Source organism: Stegostoma tigrinum, chromosome 7 (assembly GCF_030684315.1).
Source record: "Stegostoma tigrinum isolate sSteTig4 chromosome 7, sSteTig4.hap1, whole genome shotgun sequence".
In the NCBI taxonomy this organism is placed as follows: Eukaryota; Metazoa; Chordata; class Chondrichthyes; order Orectolobiformes; family Stegostomatidae; genus Stegostoma; species Stegostoma tigrinum.
Window position 1 is genome coordinate 94573860 of NC_081360.1, and position 17493 is coordinate 94591352.

Genomic DNA, 17493 nt, shown 5'->3' on the forward strand with positions numbered 1-17493 from the left:
GCAGTGGGGGAAGGGGAGATTTTGAAGCTTGTGAAGCCCACATATCAGAGATAATGACAACTGCAGATGCTGGAATCAGAGATAATGGGAACTGCAGATGCTGGATCAGAGATCATGGGAAATGGCAACTCATATTCTGCTTGGGAACCCTGCAGCCCAATGGTATCAATGTGGACTTCACCAGCTTCAAAATCTCCCCTTCCCCACTGCATCACAAAACCAGCACAGTTCTTCCCCTCCCCCCACTGCATCACAAAACCAGCCCAGCTCGCCCCCTCCCACCACTGCATCCCAAAACCAGCCCAGCCTGTCTCCGCTTCCCTAACCTGTTCTTCCTCTCACCCATCCCTTCCTCCCACCCCAAGCCGCACCTCCATCTCCTACCTACTAACCTCATCCCACGTCCTTGACCTGTCTGTCTTCCCTGGACTGACCTATCCCCTCCCTACCTCCCCACCTATGCTCTCCTCTCTACCTATCTTCTTTTCTCTCCATCTTCGGTCTGCCTCCCCCTCTCTCCCTATTTATTCCAGCTCCCTCTCCCCATCCCCCTCTCTGATGAAGGGTCTAGGCCCGAAACATCAGCTTTTATGCTCCTGAGATGCTGCTTGGCCCGCTGTGTTCATCCAGCTGCACACTTTGTTATCTAGGAACTGTACATGATGGGTTAAAATCACTTTCTGCTGAAAATGGGATTGTAAATATTGTGTAAGGAGGTGCAGGCAATGGATAAATCTGCAGATAAAGAGGATGACAGTGTCTGAAAGTAAGTGTGCAGAAATAGTACTGAGCTAATTAAAGTAATAAAGTCATGCTAATGAGATCATTAGACAGGATTGGAAAGGACAAAATGTATTTTAGCTCTATGCATGTATCTTAGTTTAACTACTATTAATTGGTGATACTTGTCTTAGTTTTGTTTTATGTCTTGGCTTAACTACATTTCACCAGTTATACAGTCATCAGCATGTATCTTTCCTTCACTTTGATTTCTGGATAATATGCTTAAATTGTAATTATCAAAGAGAAAATTGATATTTAATTGTGAGTAAATCATTATAAGGGAACAGTCATATGGGAGTCATGAGTAAAGTCCCGCAGTAAAGACCTAATATTGTATTGTTTATGTGCGTGTGTAGGTGCTGTTCAAGGGAATGAGATATGGTTGATTGAGAAAGTTGTCACAGAACCACAGGATTGTTATGGTGCAAAAGGAGGCCATTCATCCCATCAAGTCTGGACTGTCCTTGTGAGTATTTTAACTTAGTGCCAATCTCGTTCCATTTCCACATAACCCTACACACTTTTTTCTATTCAAATGATCACCCAGCGCCCTCTTAAATGCCTCAGTTGAACCTGCCTCCATTACACTTCCAGGCAGTGCGTTCCAGACTCTCATTTCTCAGAATGAAAAAAGATTTCTAGCAGATCACAATTGTTATTTTTGCAAAACAATTTGCCCTTTGGTTCTTGATCTGTGTAAGAGTGGAAACAGTTTCTCTCTATCCACTCTGACTGGACTTATCATGATTTAGAAAACTTCCATCCAAACTCTTCTTAGTCTTCTCTTCGAGGAAAACAGTCCTCAATTTCACCAAAGCTTTCTTCGTAACTGACGTGTCTCATTCTTGGAACCATTCTTGTAAGCTTTTTCTGCACTGTCTCCAATATATTCACATCTTTTTTATAGTGTGGCACCCAGAACTGGACACTGTACTCCAGCTGAGATCTCATCAGTGGCCTATGTAAGCTCGTCATTAGCCAAACAACATTTATCACCCAACACTACGTAGCATGTCGATTGGCTGTGGAGCAATTGCTAACTGGTGCAAACCATGACTATTGGTGCTGGCTTCTAATTCAGACAAACAGGAGAGATTACCCCATCAAAATTAGAGCAGAAACTAGTCTTGATCATGATCACATCAATCAGCCCACGCTGATATGCAGTCACATTTGATGCAATACACGTGATTGTCGGGTAGTGAGTATAACACGTTCCTTCATGTTGGTTTCTCAGCATCAGAGAGCTGCTTATGAAGAGGGTTTTTCAACATTACACGCTGTTTGTTTTTAAACACCTAGTCTCGGGTATCAAGTGCTGGAAGCATACTGAGCTTTAGCGTGTTACACAGAAATAAAGAGTGGAGCCATGAGGCAGGGCCAGCGAAACAGACATCACGCTATGCTTGCCATGGCGTAATGGTGAGCGCGCGGGTTTATGACCGCTGTGATCTGAGATCAAGCCCAGCGGCCTATTTCCAGGTCAGTTTTGTGCTCAGCCTTGGCAAGTTACTTATGAGACTAGGACCCGTGGGCACAGCCTTAAAATTAGAGGGGATAAATTTAAAACTGAAATGAGACGACATTTCTTCAGCCAGAGGGTGGTGGGCTTGTGGAATTTATTGCCACAGAGTGCAGTGGAGGCCAGGACATTGGATGCCTTCAAGGCAGAGATCGACAAATTCTTGATCTCACAAGGAATCAAGGGCTACGGGGAAGTGGAGTTGAAATGCCCATCAGCCATGATTTAAATGGCAGAGTGGACTTGATGGGCTGAATGGCCTTACTTCCACTCCGATGTCTTATGGTCTTATGGTCTTATTCTTTACTGAATTTGAGAATGACAATGTAGATGCCGAGAAGCTGGTGATCTTAAAACTAGAATCACAATTTTATGTACAGGGGTTGGCCATTTAAGGTTAGTACAGGAGAAATTTCTTTGCATAGAAAGTTTTGAAATATTGGAATTGTTTGGATCCTCAATCAATGAGTATATTCGAGGCTGAGATTGACACGTTTTTGGACTGTAATATAACCAACAGATATGAGAATCAGACATGATATGAAGTTGAGATGGAATTTCAACCATGACCTTATTAAATATAAAAATATAAATTAGAATGTAAATATGAAGCCGCTTGAGCCTATTCCATCAACCTATATGTTCATGGTTGATCAGATTATTCCACAAACCTACCCAAAGTAACCTTTCATTGCCTTGTTTAGCAATACTCTGTAAAATTGTGCCTTAAAAATATTCAAGGGCATTTTTTCCACCAATCTTTCAAGGCGGTCAGGCTTTCAAAGACTCTCAACACTCTGTGTGTAAACCAATTCTCCTCACTATTGCCTTAAAATGGGTGATTGTTTATTTATAAACATTGACCCTGGTTCTTTATTGTCCCAAAAGAAGAAACATCTTTCCTGCATCGATCCTGTCCAGACCTTCAGGATCTAAATGTTTAATCAATTCGCCTCTTACTCTTCTAAACTCTAATGCATATAGGTCTATCCTGACCAAACCTTCCTCCCAAATGCAACCCACCTATTCCAGGTACTGATCTAATAAACCTCCTCTGGGTTGTTTCCAATGCATAATATCCCACCCTAAATAAGGAGGCTAATTCTGTGCACAGTTCTCCAAATGTGGTCTCACCAGAGCAGCCTCAAGAGACTGAATGGCCTCCACAGTTCCTATTTTTTACATTCTTCACAGTAGCTTTGCAGGATATATTTTTATGGCTGCATAATGCAACCAGATGGCCGTATTCTGCACTTTTTGTGTATTCACTATCAGTTGCACACTGATAATGTAAAGACACTTGTTTATTGAATAAACACATTTTTGCTTGCTGTAAAACAATATGGATTAGATATCAAAATTGTCAGAGCACATCATAGTTTTATTTCCTTCTTTAAAGCACAAGAAAAATTATTGCAACAAAAATCACTGAAAACATAATATGCATGACTTATCTTGTAGGTGGGCCTGTGGTTGCTAATTTCAATCACAATGATGTCAAGCTACCTTATCATAAGCAGGTTCTATTGAACAGTGAGAGTATATCCCTTATGATTGCACAGTCTGGCTGCTGAGCTCCAGTAAATTGATGAAAGTACTTTCTGAAAACATACATCATCCATCATTTTTTACTTCACACCTGAAAATTCTATGGTCCAAAAGAGATGATTTAAATATGTGCCATTCACAATAACATTGTCAAATTCGTCTTTGTTATTTCTGGCATCTTCATTATTATTTTTCTTGAAAGGCTCCACTTCTCTGAAGGGCCTGCCCCTCAGATTTGATGCATTTGACCAGGGATGTGACACTATGAACTGATTGTGGCTCATATATGTGAACAGTTGCATGATGCATAATTTCCCACAGTGCACCAATATTCTTCAATCACCTGCACTATCTTTGTCTAAATGGCCCTGGTAGATTTGGCTTTGTCTTCTTTTCCTATCTTCCTCCTTGATTCAGTGCTACCTCTGTGCCTCTCTATGTTGCACATAGTATCTTCTCATGGATTTTGTTTCTTTGGATAAACTCCCTGCCTTCTGCGAAAAAAAAATGAAAGAACGGTGGATACTGTTAAGTCTGACATTTTCTTCACAGACAAACATTGAACATAGAACATAGAGCAGTACAGCACAGTACAGGCCCTTTGGCCCATGATGTTGTGCCAAACTTTTACCCTAATCCTAAGGTCTATCTAACCTCCACCCCTACCTTATACTATCATCCATGTGCCTATCTAATAGCCGCTTAAATGCCCCTAATGAGGCCGACTCCACTACCCTCAACAGCAATGAATTCCACGCCCCGACCACTCTCTGAGTAAAGAGCCTACCTGTGACATCTCCCCTATACCTACCTCTACTCACTTTAAAACTATGTCTCCTCATAATAGCTACCTCACCTTAGGAAAAGGTCTCCAGCTGCCTACTCTATCTTTCTTTCCAGATGCTGCCAGACCTGCTGAGCTTTTCCAGCAACTTCTGTTTTTGAGTCTTCTGGGTGAGTTTTTCCATATGACACGACATTCCTGTTCAAGCTGCCAACCCAAGACGCATTGTGCTATCTCCATTCCCTACGAATAACATCATAGGAGACCTGTTTCTATACAGCAAAGAAACTTAAGCCATTAAACAAACTGGCATACAAATCTCTGATTAAAATACTTTATCAACAACTTTCTATTTTTAACAAGTCCTTTAGGCTAGCAGTGTTTTAGATAAGTAATAGATGTGTTTCCTGACTGATGCATTGGTCATTTAACTTTGCTGTTTTTAATCTTGGGTTGACCTTAAATATTGTGTTCCAATCACAGCTTGATATTATGATGAAGCCAGTTTATTTGAATGTTCATTGATTTTTAGCATTGCATAAAGCTCATATGTCAGAAAGATAGGAAACTGCAATTCTACATTGACATAGCATTATACAGAAGGCACAAAAATCTCTGCCTCAGGCTTATCTTCAGATTCTTTCAATCAGTTGACATTTTGTCCTCTTCCTGTACTGTGTAAAATTGGCCAATGAGACCCAATAGCCCTTTGAAAGAGTTATTCCTCTAATTGCTATGCCTTCTGCCTTCCCCTGAAAAAAAATGTTGCTCGATTTTCTGTTTTGAGCATATATCCAGATCACTTCTGCAAGTGAATCTTGAATCTGCCTCCATCACTCTTTCAGGGAATGTGGCTCTGATCAGAACTCAGTAAAACTGCCTCCTCATCATGTCTTGGTCAATGACGTGTGTTCTCCTGTTACTGACCCTTGTGTCAATGGCAACAATGTTTCCTGAGCTCCTCCATCAAAACACTTCATGATTCTCAACCACGATATTAAATCTCCCGTTTACGTTAGCTTCACTGAAGAGAATAACCCCAGAGGGCAGTTGACAGTCAACAACATTGCTACTAATAGACTTCCTTTATATCCCCCCTAGGATTGTGAAGTGTTGTTTAAAGTGTGGTGCCCAGAAATGAACACAACACTCCAGCTGGATTAACTTAGTCACAGTGTCGGAGGGTACTGTTTACATTCTATGCTCCACAGCTTGTCAATCTAAATATTCCAAACCTGAATGTGAATCTGTGGTGAACAGGAGTGGGTTTCCAAGCATCATGACAAATGTCAATCTCTACAAAGTCTTTAAGAGTTAGTTAAAAGTAAAATCTTAGAACGACAGCTTTATAATATGTCATTTGGCAGATCACAACATGGGTATTGCTCAACAAGGTTTCTCAAAGTATTTTGTACTTTAAGGTTATCCTTTTGGCAACATTGTAAATACTGCACAAGCCATTTATCCAACAAAGGAAGAAGTTGTACTGGATCTTGTGTTGCAAATGAGCCTGGCAGGGCAATTGAAGTTTCAATGGAGAAGCATTTTGGGAGTAGTGATCACAATTCCGCAAGTTTTAAGATTGTTATAGAAAAAGATAAGACTGGACTGGCCAAAGTGCAAACTTGGGGAAAGACGAATTACAACAGTATTAGGCAAGAAACCGAGAAATTAGCTTTTGGGGGGTGGGGGTAGGGGTCAGCTGTTTGAAGGTCAATCCAGATTTGACATATAGAAGTCTTCTAAAAGACAGTTGATAGGAGTTCAGGACCAACATGTTCCTGTGAGGACAAAAGATAAGGATGGCAAGAGTCAGCAATCCTGGATGACAAGATATATTGAAGGTTTTTTTTTGCAGCAGCGGGAGCAGAGGCCTGCCCTGAAGGTAGGTTTCCCATTCAAATACTTACCTCGTGGAATCACCACTTTTTTTTTGCAGCAGCAGCAGCGGGAGTGGTGGCAGCAATGACCAGGGGCCTGCCACGAAGGTAAGTTCTTCATTTCGGCAGCAGAGCTGAGTGACAGCATTCGAAAGGCGCTCTGGGAAGGTGAGGGAAGTGATATATTTGGGCAGTGGCTAAACCTGAGATGCTACACGAGTAATGTCTCCCACCCGCCCTCCTCTTCTAACCAAAAAAAAGGTCTTTTCCTCTCCCCAACTATTTTTAACTTCAACTATTTCACTCTAACCTGAATACAGAATTCGCCTCCAGTAACCTTGCAGAAGCTGACAGTGCAAGCTGTATCCTGCGGCTGCGAAGTGCATGGGCTACTATGACGTTGGTGGAAGGGGCACGGGTGGGAGTGAGTCCCAGAGCGGCCATGTCTCCGGTGTGACAGGGGAGCTAATTGGCCTCCCAGAGCAGTGGAGGAGCTGTATCTACAGAATGACAACGAGGGTGTGTACTTGGAGCGACAGTCAGGCCGTGTACCTGGGGCATCGTGGGTCAAATCCCAGATCGATGGGTAGCTGAGAGAACTTTTCAGTGGGAGGCAGCTTTGATGATCTTCGGAGTGGTGGCAGTGTTTTTGAAGGCAGCGGCTGAGTTGGTCAGTCGGCCGGTGAGGCCTGGAGTGGGGCTTTAATTTTCCACATGGCATAGGACCCCGACAGTGGCATGGCATAGACTGTTGTAGTCAGAGATGATGGGAACTGCAGATGCTTGAGAATCCAAGATAGCAAAGTGTGAAGCTGGATGAACACAGCAGGCCAAGCAGCGTCTTAGGAGTACAAAAGCTACATCAGTAAAGGCCCTTGAGAAATATAAAGGAAATAGGAAGGAACTTAAACAAGGAACTCGGTGGCCAAAAAGTGGCAATGGAATGCTCTTGGCAAGTAGGAGTAAGGAGAATCCAAAGGCATTATATATATATATTAGGAGCAAGAGGGTAGCCTGGGACAAAGTAGGTCCACTCAAGGACAAAGGAGGGAATTGTAAGCCAGAGGAAGTGGGTGAGGTCATTAATGAGTACCTTGCATCAGTATTTGGCAAGGAAAAGGACATGGATGATGGTAAGATTGGGGAGGGGCGTGTTTACATTCTGGGGCATATCAATACTAAGAAGGAAAGGTGTTGGATGTCTTGAAAAATATTAAGGTAGCTACCTCCCCAGGGCCTAAGAGGATCCATGCCAGGATATTGAGGGAAGCTTGGGAAAGGATTGCTGGGGCCTTGACAGCAATCTTTGTATTCTCTTTAGCCATGTGTGAGATCCCAGAAGACTGGAAAATAACCTCTGTTTGTTTTTTGTTTAAAAAGAGCACCAGGGATAATCCAGGAAATTATACGTCGGTGAGCCTCTATCAATGGTAAGGAAATTATGGAAGAAGATTCTTAGGGACAGGATTTACTCACATTTGGAAAATAGTGAGTTTTTTAGGGACAGACACATTTGTATGGGGGAGGTCTTGTTTGACAAGTTTGGTTGAGTTTGGAGCAAGTGATGAAGATGATTGATTAAGACAGGGCTGTGGATGTAGTCTACATGGATTTTACTTCAGTATAATGACAAGGTCTCTCATAGTAGGCTGGTCCAGAAGATTAAGTCACATTGGATCCATGGTGAGTTGGTAAATTGAATGCAAAATTGGACTGGTGATAGAGACAGATGGAGTTGTGAAGAGTTATTTTTCTGACTGGTGGGCTGTGTGTGGTGATGTTTTACAAGGATCAGTGCTAAGACCTCCGTTGTTTGTAATATATATAAATGATTGGGATGAAAATGTAGGCAGTCCAAGTAATAAGTTTTCAGATGACATGTAAGTTGATGGAGCCATGGATAGTAAAGAAGGCTGTCAAACTATTCAGCAGGATATTGATTAGTTGGAAAATTGAGCACAGAAATGGCAGATGGACGTTAATCCAGGCAAGTGTGAGGTAGAACATTGTAGGAGATCGTATGCAAGTGGAAAGTATAGAGTAAATGGCAGGAGCCTTTGAAACATTGATTTACAGAGGGATTTTGGGATACATGTCCATTGCTCTCTGAAAATAGCAACGAGTGGATAAAATGGCAAAGAAGACACTTGGCCTGCTTGCCTTTGTCAGTTTGAGCATTGAGTCTAAAAGTTGGCGAATCAGCTTTTGCAGCTATACGAAACTAAAGTTAGGCCACATTTGGGGTATTGTGTGCAGTTCTGGTTGCCTTGCTATAGGAAGGATCCGAAGGCTTTGGAGAGGATGCAAATTGGAGCATATTCACCATTAGGAGAGGCTGGATGAACTTGGATTATTTTCGATCGAGCATCAAAGGCTTAGAAGCAACCTGACAGAACTATGTCAAATGATGAGAGGCACAGATAAGGTGCATATTTGGAATCTTTTTTTCCCAGGGTCTAAATGTCAAATACTAGATGGCATAGAAATAAGGTGAGAGGACAAAAGTTCAAAGACGATGTACCAGGCAAGTTTTTTGCACAGGGAATTGTAGGTGCCTGGAATGTGCTGCCAAGAGAGGTGATAGAAGTATATACAATAACAATGTTCAAGAGGCTTCAAGACAGACAGATGAACAGGTAGGGAATAGAGGGATACAGGCCACGTGTGAGCAAATAGGATTAATTTACAAAGACATCATGACATGATGGACCAAAGGGTCTATTCCTGTGCAAGCTATTCTTTGTTCTATATTCTATGGAAGTTTCATGCTGAAATAGGAAATAGGAGCAGGACTAGGCTATTCGGCCCTTCAAGCCTACCCTGCCATTCAGTGCGATCGTGGTCAATCATCTCATTACCCTGTTCCCGCTTTCTCCCCATTCCCTTTGATTCCTTTAGCTCGAAGAACTATATCTCCCTCTTCCTTGAAAACATTCAATATTTTGGCCTCAGCCACTTTCTGAGGCAGAGAATTCCACAGACTCACCGTTCCCTGGGTCAAGAAGTTTCTCCTCATCTCAGTCCTAAATGACCTTCCCCGCATCTTTGAACTGTGGCCCCTGGTTCTGGTTGTTGCATCACAGTCATTCTGTTGGTAAAGAGCTCCCCGATTAGATCATTTGTTAGCGTATATTCTGCAAACTCATGAACGGGCCTCAGGCCATCACTTCTGGTCCTAAAAAGTGTCCACTCCAATTAAGACGATGGAAGCTACCTAAAAGTTTGAGTAATATGTGATGCTAGCAGTAGCAGCTGCAGTACAAGTACTTCTGTTCACTGCTTACAGGATGCTGCCATCATTTAATTTGATTTAATTCATTGCAGTCATATGCACCGAAGTACAGTAAAGAGCTTTGTTTTGTGACCAGCACAAGACATGCAGATCATAGGGTGCTTAGACAGAGCAAGACATACAAAATTACAGCTGCACAGCTAGGTCAACATTATTTGAAGCTGGGGAGTCCATTCAGCAGTTTAATAACAGCAGGGAAGAAGTTATTCTTGAACCTGTTATTGCGTGTGTTCAAGCTTCTGTATCTTCTGCCTGACGGAAGGGGTTAGAAGTGGGTATTCCTGGGATGGGGAGAGATCTTTGCTGTTGGCTGCTTTTCCATGGCATCAAAAGGTGCTAATGGAGTCCTAAGATGGGAGGCTGGCTTCCATGATGGTCTGGGCTGTGGCAATAGACAACAGACAATAGGTGCAGGAGAAGGCCAATCAGCCCTTCGAACAAGCACCACCATTCATTATGATCATGGCTGATCATCCACAATCAGTATCCTGTTCCTGCCTTATCCCCATAACCCTTGATTCCACTATCTTTAAGAGCTCTATCTATCTCTTTCTTGAAAGCATCCAGAGAGTTGGCCTCCACTGCCTTCTGGGGCAGAGCATTCTATATATTCACCAGTCTCTGGGTGAAGAAATTTTTCCTCAACTCTCTTCTAAATGGCCTCCCCCTTAGTTTTAAACTGTGTCCTCTGGTTCTGGACTCACCCATCAGCAGAAACATGCTTCCTGCCTCCAGAGTGTCCAATCCCTTAATAATTTTATATGTCTCAATCAGATTCCCTCTCATCCTTCTAAGCTCAAGTGTATACAAGCCCAGTTGCTTCAATCTTTCAACATATGATAGTCCTACCATTCCAGGAATTGACCTTGTGAACCTATGCTGCACTCCCTCAATAGCAAGAATATCCTTCCTCAAATTTGGAGACCAAAACTGCACACAATTAACCAGGTGCGGTCTCACCAGGGCCCTGTACAGCTGCAGAAGGACCTCTTTGCTCCTATACTTAATTCTTCTTGTTATGAAGGCCAGAATGCCATTAGCTTTCTTCACTGCCTGCTGTACCTGCATGCTTGCTTTCATTGACTGATGTACAAGAACACCTAGATCTCGTTGTGCTTCCCCTGTACCTAACTTGACTCCATTGAGATAGTAATCTGCCTTCCTGTTCTTGCCACCAAAGTGGATAACCACACATTTATCCACATTAAACTGCATTTGCCATGCATCCGTCCACTCACCTAGCCTGTCCAAGTCACCCTGTATTCTCATAACACCCTTCTCACATTTCACACTGCCACCCAGCTTTGTGTCATCAACAAATTTGGTAATATTACTTTAAATGCCTTCATCTATATCATTAATGTATATTTTAAACAGCTGCAGTCCCAGTACCGAAGTTTGTGTTACCCCACTGGTCACCGCCTGCCATTCCAAAAGGGACCCGTCTATCACTACACTTTGCACTACACTCCTGTCAGCCAGCCAATTTTCAATCCAAGTCAGTATTTTGCTCCCAATACCATGTGCCCTAATTTTGCTCACCAATCTCCTATGTGGGACTTTATCAAAGGCTTTCTGAAAGTCCAGGCACACTACATCCACTGGTTCTCCCTTGTCCATCTTCATAGATACATCGTCAGAAAATTCCAGAAGATTAGTCAAGCACAATTTCCCCTTTGTAAATCCATGCTGACTCTGACCTATCCTGTTACTGCTATCTAAATGAGTCGTAATTTCATCTTTTATAATTGACTCCAGCATCTTTCCCACAACTGACGTCTGGCTAACTGGTCTATCATTCCCTGTTTTCTCTCTCCCTCCTTTCTTGAAAAGTGGGACAACATTAGCCACCCTGCAATCCGCAGGAACTGATCATGTATCTATAGAACATTGGAAAATGATTACTAATGCATCCACGATTTCTAGAGCCACCTCCTTAACTACCCTGGGATGCAGACCATTAAGGTCCCAGGGACTTATCAGCCTTCAGACCTAACAGTCTATCCAACAAATCTTCCTGCCTAATATAAATTCCCTTCAGATCATCCATTATCCTCAGTCCTTCAGCCACTGTTAAATCTGGGAGATTGCTTGTGTCTTCCCTCATGAAGACAGATCCAAAGTACCTATTCAACTCTTCTGCCATTTCCCTGTTCCCCATAATAAATTCACCGGTTTCTGTCTTCAAGGGCCCAATTTTAGTCTGAACCATTTTTTTTTTCTTTTCACATACCTGTGCAAAGAACTTTCTGCAGATCTTTACTGCCCTGGGCAGAGCAGTTGCCATACAAGGCCATTATGATGCTGGATACAATGCTTTCTATGGTGCACCTCTAAAAGTGGGCGAGCGTTCTTCTGGACATGTTGAATTCCTAAGCCACCTAAGGAAGAAGTGGTTCTTGTTATGCCTTTTTGACTGTCCCATCTACATGGGACAGTCCAAGACAGATCGTTGATTATCGCCACTCTTAGAAACTTGATGATTGAAGCCAAAAAGATACTCTGCAATTGCATGCAAACAAGTAATGTGGTACATGAACTTCAGTGCGGGTATGATGCCAAGTATTTAGATTATGTGCCCCAAAGACTAATCGATCATTTCAAATGCATATTACTTCGGCTTCTTGCAGCTATCAAAGTACTTACCGTAACCAACCAGCCTGCATTTACAAAACTCAGAGCATAGTCTCTGACATTAGACATGATTCCACAATCAGATAAGTTTTGCTGGATAATCTTGAGTGTAAGGAATTACACTGTTAACCAATTTAGCAGGGACGGCTGAGCTCACAGTGTGGCACTTGTGTGTACTGGAAGCTGCAGATGGAAATACAATGGATTCTGTTCTCTGCAGACTGAAAGAACATGGACATACTGTTACAACTCATCAAAACTGGTGACAATCATTCATTAGTTCCCAAGGCAATACCTTGATGAATCAGATCCATCGTGCCGAGTTCATAATTGAAACAAATCTTGGTTGTTAACCATTCTCATCATTAGCTGGAGGTTCTCCACGGCAACATCTCTCCAAACAGTGTTCACTTATCAACTAATCCACACTCTCCTCTCATTCAGTATAAATGTTGATTTCCCTTTAAATTGGTATTCTTCCCATTTAATGTAGGAAAGATTAAAAAGCTTCATGCGAACACATGAAATAGGAGCAGGATTAGACCATGAGCTTGCTCTGCCATTCAATATTTATGGTGGATCTTATAGTAAACTCTAATGCTCATTCCTGCCTGGCTTCGATCACCTTTCACAATGTTGTTCAACAAAACATTCCTTAAAAAAAAATTCATGAATTCTTCTTATGCCTTAATTGCAGGGCTAGAGCTCTAAAGAATCACAACCCTCAGAGAGAGAATAAAAAATGCCTAATCCCTCTTTAAATAGATAAATCCTGATTTTTAAACAGTGACCCCCTAGTACTAGATTCTCTGATAAAACAAAACATCCTCCCTACATCTACCTTGTCAAAGTCCCTCAGAATCTGATATGTTTCAGTAAAGTCACTTCAAACTCTTCTAAGTCTGTGACTAAATGTATATTTTTTCAGTGATGACTACAACTCTGTAAATTGGGTTTGTATTTGGTGTTGACACCTTAAAAGCTTCAAAGTAAATGATTCCTGAACTAAACCTGATCTCACTCACTCGTCTTCATCTAATTGAAAGCTTGGGACTTTTCATCTTTGTGTGGCTTCAGATCTGAAAGCACTGAAGAGACTTAATCCACCTCTGAAAAATAATTCCACCATGGATCATATATGAGTCTGACAGTGGCTTCAGATCTGTAGTAATTTACTAATAAGGCCAAATACAAAAGAATTTCAATAGCTGTCGACTACTTTTATCTTGCCATTTGAAGTTTAAGGCAAGGTTATCCAATTGTCCTTCCACATTCATAAGAAATCCTGAAACATCACTTAAAAGCCATGAAAACACTCAGGACAGCCTTTCACAAAAATATCATAAAAGTTCATGTTTCTTTGCATGTTATGGTCAGTACAATGTGACTACACTTAACAGATGGCAACTAATTTAACTACATTAATGAAGTCAGGACGGACTGAAATGCAGCAAGTCAATTGCATAACATTCATGTTGGATTTAATCCATTCTAAATGCAAATCAAACATGAAAATCTGCTGTTAAAAGAGCAAAGACTGTCCAAGCGTATACTGAGATCATATAGGTCTCTTGCTTAATCAGGATTAAAGTATAGGATTAAATTTATAATCGAGACATAATTCTTCATAGCCCTCACACTGACTCGTCAATTGCCACCCCACCCGTCCAAAAGACAAACGCCCTGCAGCCTTGTTACACATGGAATCCATAAAGTGTGGGAAGCAGTTCATTTGGTCCATCGAGTCTGCACCATCCCTCTGAAGGAATCTTACCCAGACCCAGCCCCCACTGTATTCCTGTAACGCTGCATTTCCCATGGCTAATCCACCCAGCCTGCACATGGATGGATCTAAGATAATGAAATGTGAGGCTGGATGAACACAGCAGGCCCAGCAGCATCTCAGGAGCACAAAAGCTGACGTTTCGGGCCTAGACCATTCATCAGAGAGGGTCTAGGCCTGAAACATCAGCTTTTGTGCTCCTGAGATGCTGCTGGGCCTGCTGTGTTCATCCAGCCTCACATTTCATTATCTTGGATTCTCCAGCATCTGCAGTTCCCATTATCACATGGATGGATCCTATGGGCAATTTAACATGATCCGTCCACCTGACCTGCACATCTTTGGACTGTGGGAGGAAACCGGAACACCCGAAAGAAACCTACATAGACACTGGGAGGATGTACAAACTCCACACAGAGTCTTCCAAGGCTGGAACTGAACCTGGGTTCCTGGCGATGTAAGGCAGCAGTTCTAACCCATGAGCCATCGTGTGACCTGCATGTGTCCCTGCACCCCTAACATCCGGGGAGGAAGTCTTACATGAGAGAGCTGCTGGCAGACCCTACAGTCCTAACAGTGCCAGCTGTGAGCAGTGACCACTTCTGGGATTTCAGGTCAATGGGTCAGTAAAGTTAACCAAGTCCCAGTGGATCATAGACCATTAGAGACAGATGACATGGTGGTGGTTTAACCTGTGGGTCACCACACCTCAGGCAAGGAGCAAGGTTGAACCTTCACAGTTACCTCAGCTGAACAAAAGTTGAACCCACACTGTTAGCATCACTCTGCATTACAAAGTAGTCGCTCAACCAACAGAGCTAATTGACCCCTCTCATGATATGTTAAGGTTAGCAGTTTTATGTAGAGGAGTAGGAGTGTGTTTGACAGAAAACAGGAAGCATGCATAAATGGGTGTTCTTCTAAATAAAAGGGTGTAATGAGTGGATTTTTGCTGGGATCAGAGCTGTGTCTCGTGTTTTACAATTTATATGATCATTCCTGGGGGAGAAAAGATATGGTGGCTATTTTTGCAAATGATACAAACATAGCTCAAGAACAAAAGCAAAGTTGTTGGAAAAGCTCAGCAGGTCTGGCAGCATCTGTGAAGGAAAAAACAGCATTAACATTTTGGGTCCAGTGACCCTTCTTTAAAATGTTTCCTCAAAAATTGCTGAGGTTGTAAATAGGACATAAGGAAGTTGTGGACCAGTATAGCTTGCTTGAATGTGAGGGCAAAAATCTGGCTGATGGTGAATGTTGTAGGAAAATGTGGAACTGTTCACTTTGGGAGGAAGAGTTTAAAAAAAAAATTTCATCTAACTGGGGAGTGACTGCAGGATTCTGAAGTGCAGAGTGACCTCAGCGTTGCAGTGCATGAATCACAAAACATTATTTTGCCATGATGAGGCTGATAAATGATTCTCTAACTTCATGTCATGCTGATCTTGTTAATGTTGATCTTGCCTTGCACATGTCCTGTGCAATGTAACCTGCATGCCTAACTCTGTCCAAGTCTTTTTTTTTCTCTATATAAGCTGTATACCCTTGCTTACTATGATCTACCTGTATTGCTCACAAGCAAAGCTTTCCACTGTACTTAGGTACATGTGACAATAATTTAAATCAAATCAAATCAGGATGCAGGTACAGTAATTAATTAAGAAGGCAAATGGAATGCTATCCCTTATTACGAGAAAAATTGAACATAAAGGTAAGAATAAAACCAAAAGAACTGCGGATGCTGTAAATCAAAAACAAAACCAAAGTTGCTGGAAAAGCTCAGCAGGTCAGGCAGCATCAGTGAAGCAGTAAACAGAGTTACCGTTTCGGGTCCAGTGACCCTTCCCCAGTTCTCCCAAAGTGAACCTCCGAAAGTGAACAGTTTCACATTTTCCTACAACATACTCCATCAGCCAGATTTTTGCCCTCTCATTCAACCGATCTATACTGGTCTGCAACTTCCTTACGTCCTATTTACAACCTCAGCATTTTTTGAGGAGACATTCTGAGGAAGGGCCACTGGGCCCAAAATGTTAATGCTGTTTTTTACCTTCACAGATGCTGCCAGACCTGCTGAGCTTTTCCAGAAACTTTGTTGTTGTTCATAAAGGTAAGAATGTTGTGCTTCAGTTATACAGGGCATTGGCGAAACTGAGTCTTGAATATTGTGCAGAAAAACAAGGGACTACAGATGCTATCAATCTGAAACAAAAAGAGAAATAGCTGCACAATTTCAGCAGGTTTGGCAGCATCAGTGGAGAGAAACCAGTCAATATTTCAAGTCCAGTGACCCTTGTGCAAAAATGAGCTGGTTCATGGGGGGCTTACTCGATTGCTAGCTGGAATAAGTGCACTGTTTAATGCGGATAACTTGGTCTTGTCTTAATTTGAAAATAAGAGAGTGAGGGGTGACTTGATTGAAGTGTTTAACATCATAAACCATTTTGACAAACTGGAACAGGAATTGATGTTTCCCCTGTGGGTCAATCCAGAACAAGGAGGCAGTGTTTTAAAATCAGTGCATTCTTTCAGGACAGAGATGAGGAGAATAGTTTTCGCTTGGCATGTTGTGCAATTTTGATACTCTCCACAGCAAAATGTGGTAGTGGTGGAGTTATTGAATATTTTTAAGACTGGCATGGATAGATAGGTTCTGAGGAGGATCACTCAAAATAATAACTATGCTTTCTGTCCATAGACACTGCCAGACCTGCTGATTTTGTCCAGCAATTTCTACTTTTGTTTCTGATCTCCAACACTCACAGTTCTTTGTTTCATTTTAGTGTTTAACTCACTGCCGGATCTGATCCAGGAATGCCCACCTTGAAGAATTTGTGTTCCACTCTCTGAAGGGATTTGCATTCTAACCTTCCTTCTTGCCCTCCATCATTACCTTTGCTTTCCCCCTAGCAACTGACAAAATTTTTGCTAAAACTCACTTCCACAGCCACATCCCATTCCTCAGTGACTGTCTCTGACTCAGACTCACCACATGTAGATTCCAGCTCAAGTTTCATCCTTCATGTTTTGAATGCACCCAGGATCACGGGTATCTCCGCAGTATACAACATTCCTCAGACAATTGTTCTTGCTGCATTCTGAGATCCACACTTAATGCCATGTGTCACCAAATGCACACTCTTAATCTCTCTCTATCAGCAACTCCTCACGTTGGTTTAGAATTGTTCTACTCTGCAGTTCCACTTCATCCTCCAAATTATTCAATGTTCTGACCAAAAAAAACTGTTTTTTTTTCCTTTCAGGCAT

General features: G+C 42.1%; 1 protein-coding gene across 2 annotated transcripts in view; it reads right to left on the reverse strand.

The window, feature by feature from the left end:
• The window catches only part of LOC125454249 (contactin-associated protein-like 5), a 974390-nt gene that overhangs the window by 199365 nt on the left and 757532 nt on the right, over positions 1–17493 (reverse strand). The gene's annotated exons all lie outside the window — the stretch shown is intronic.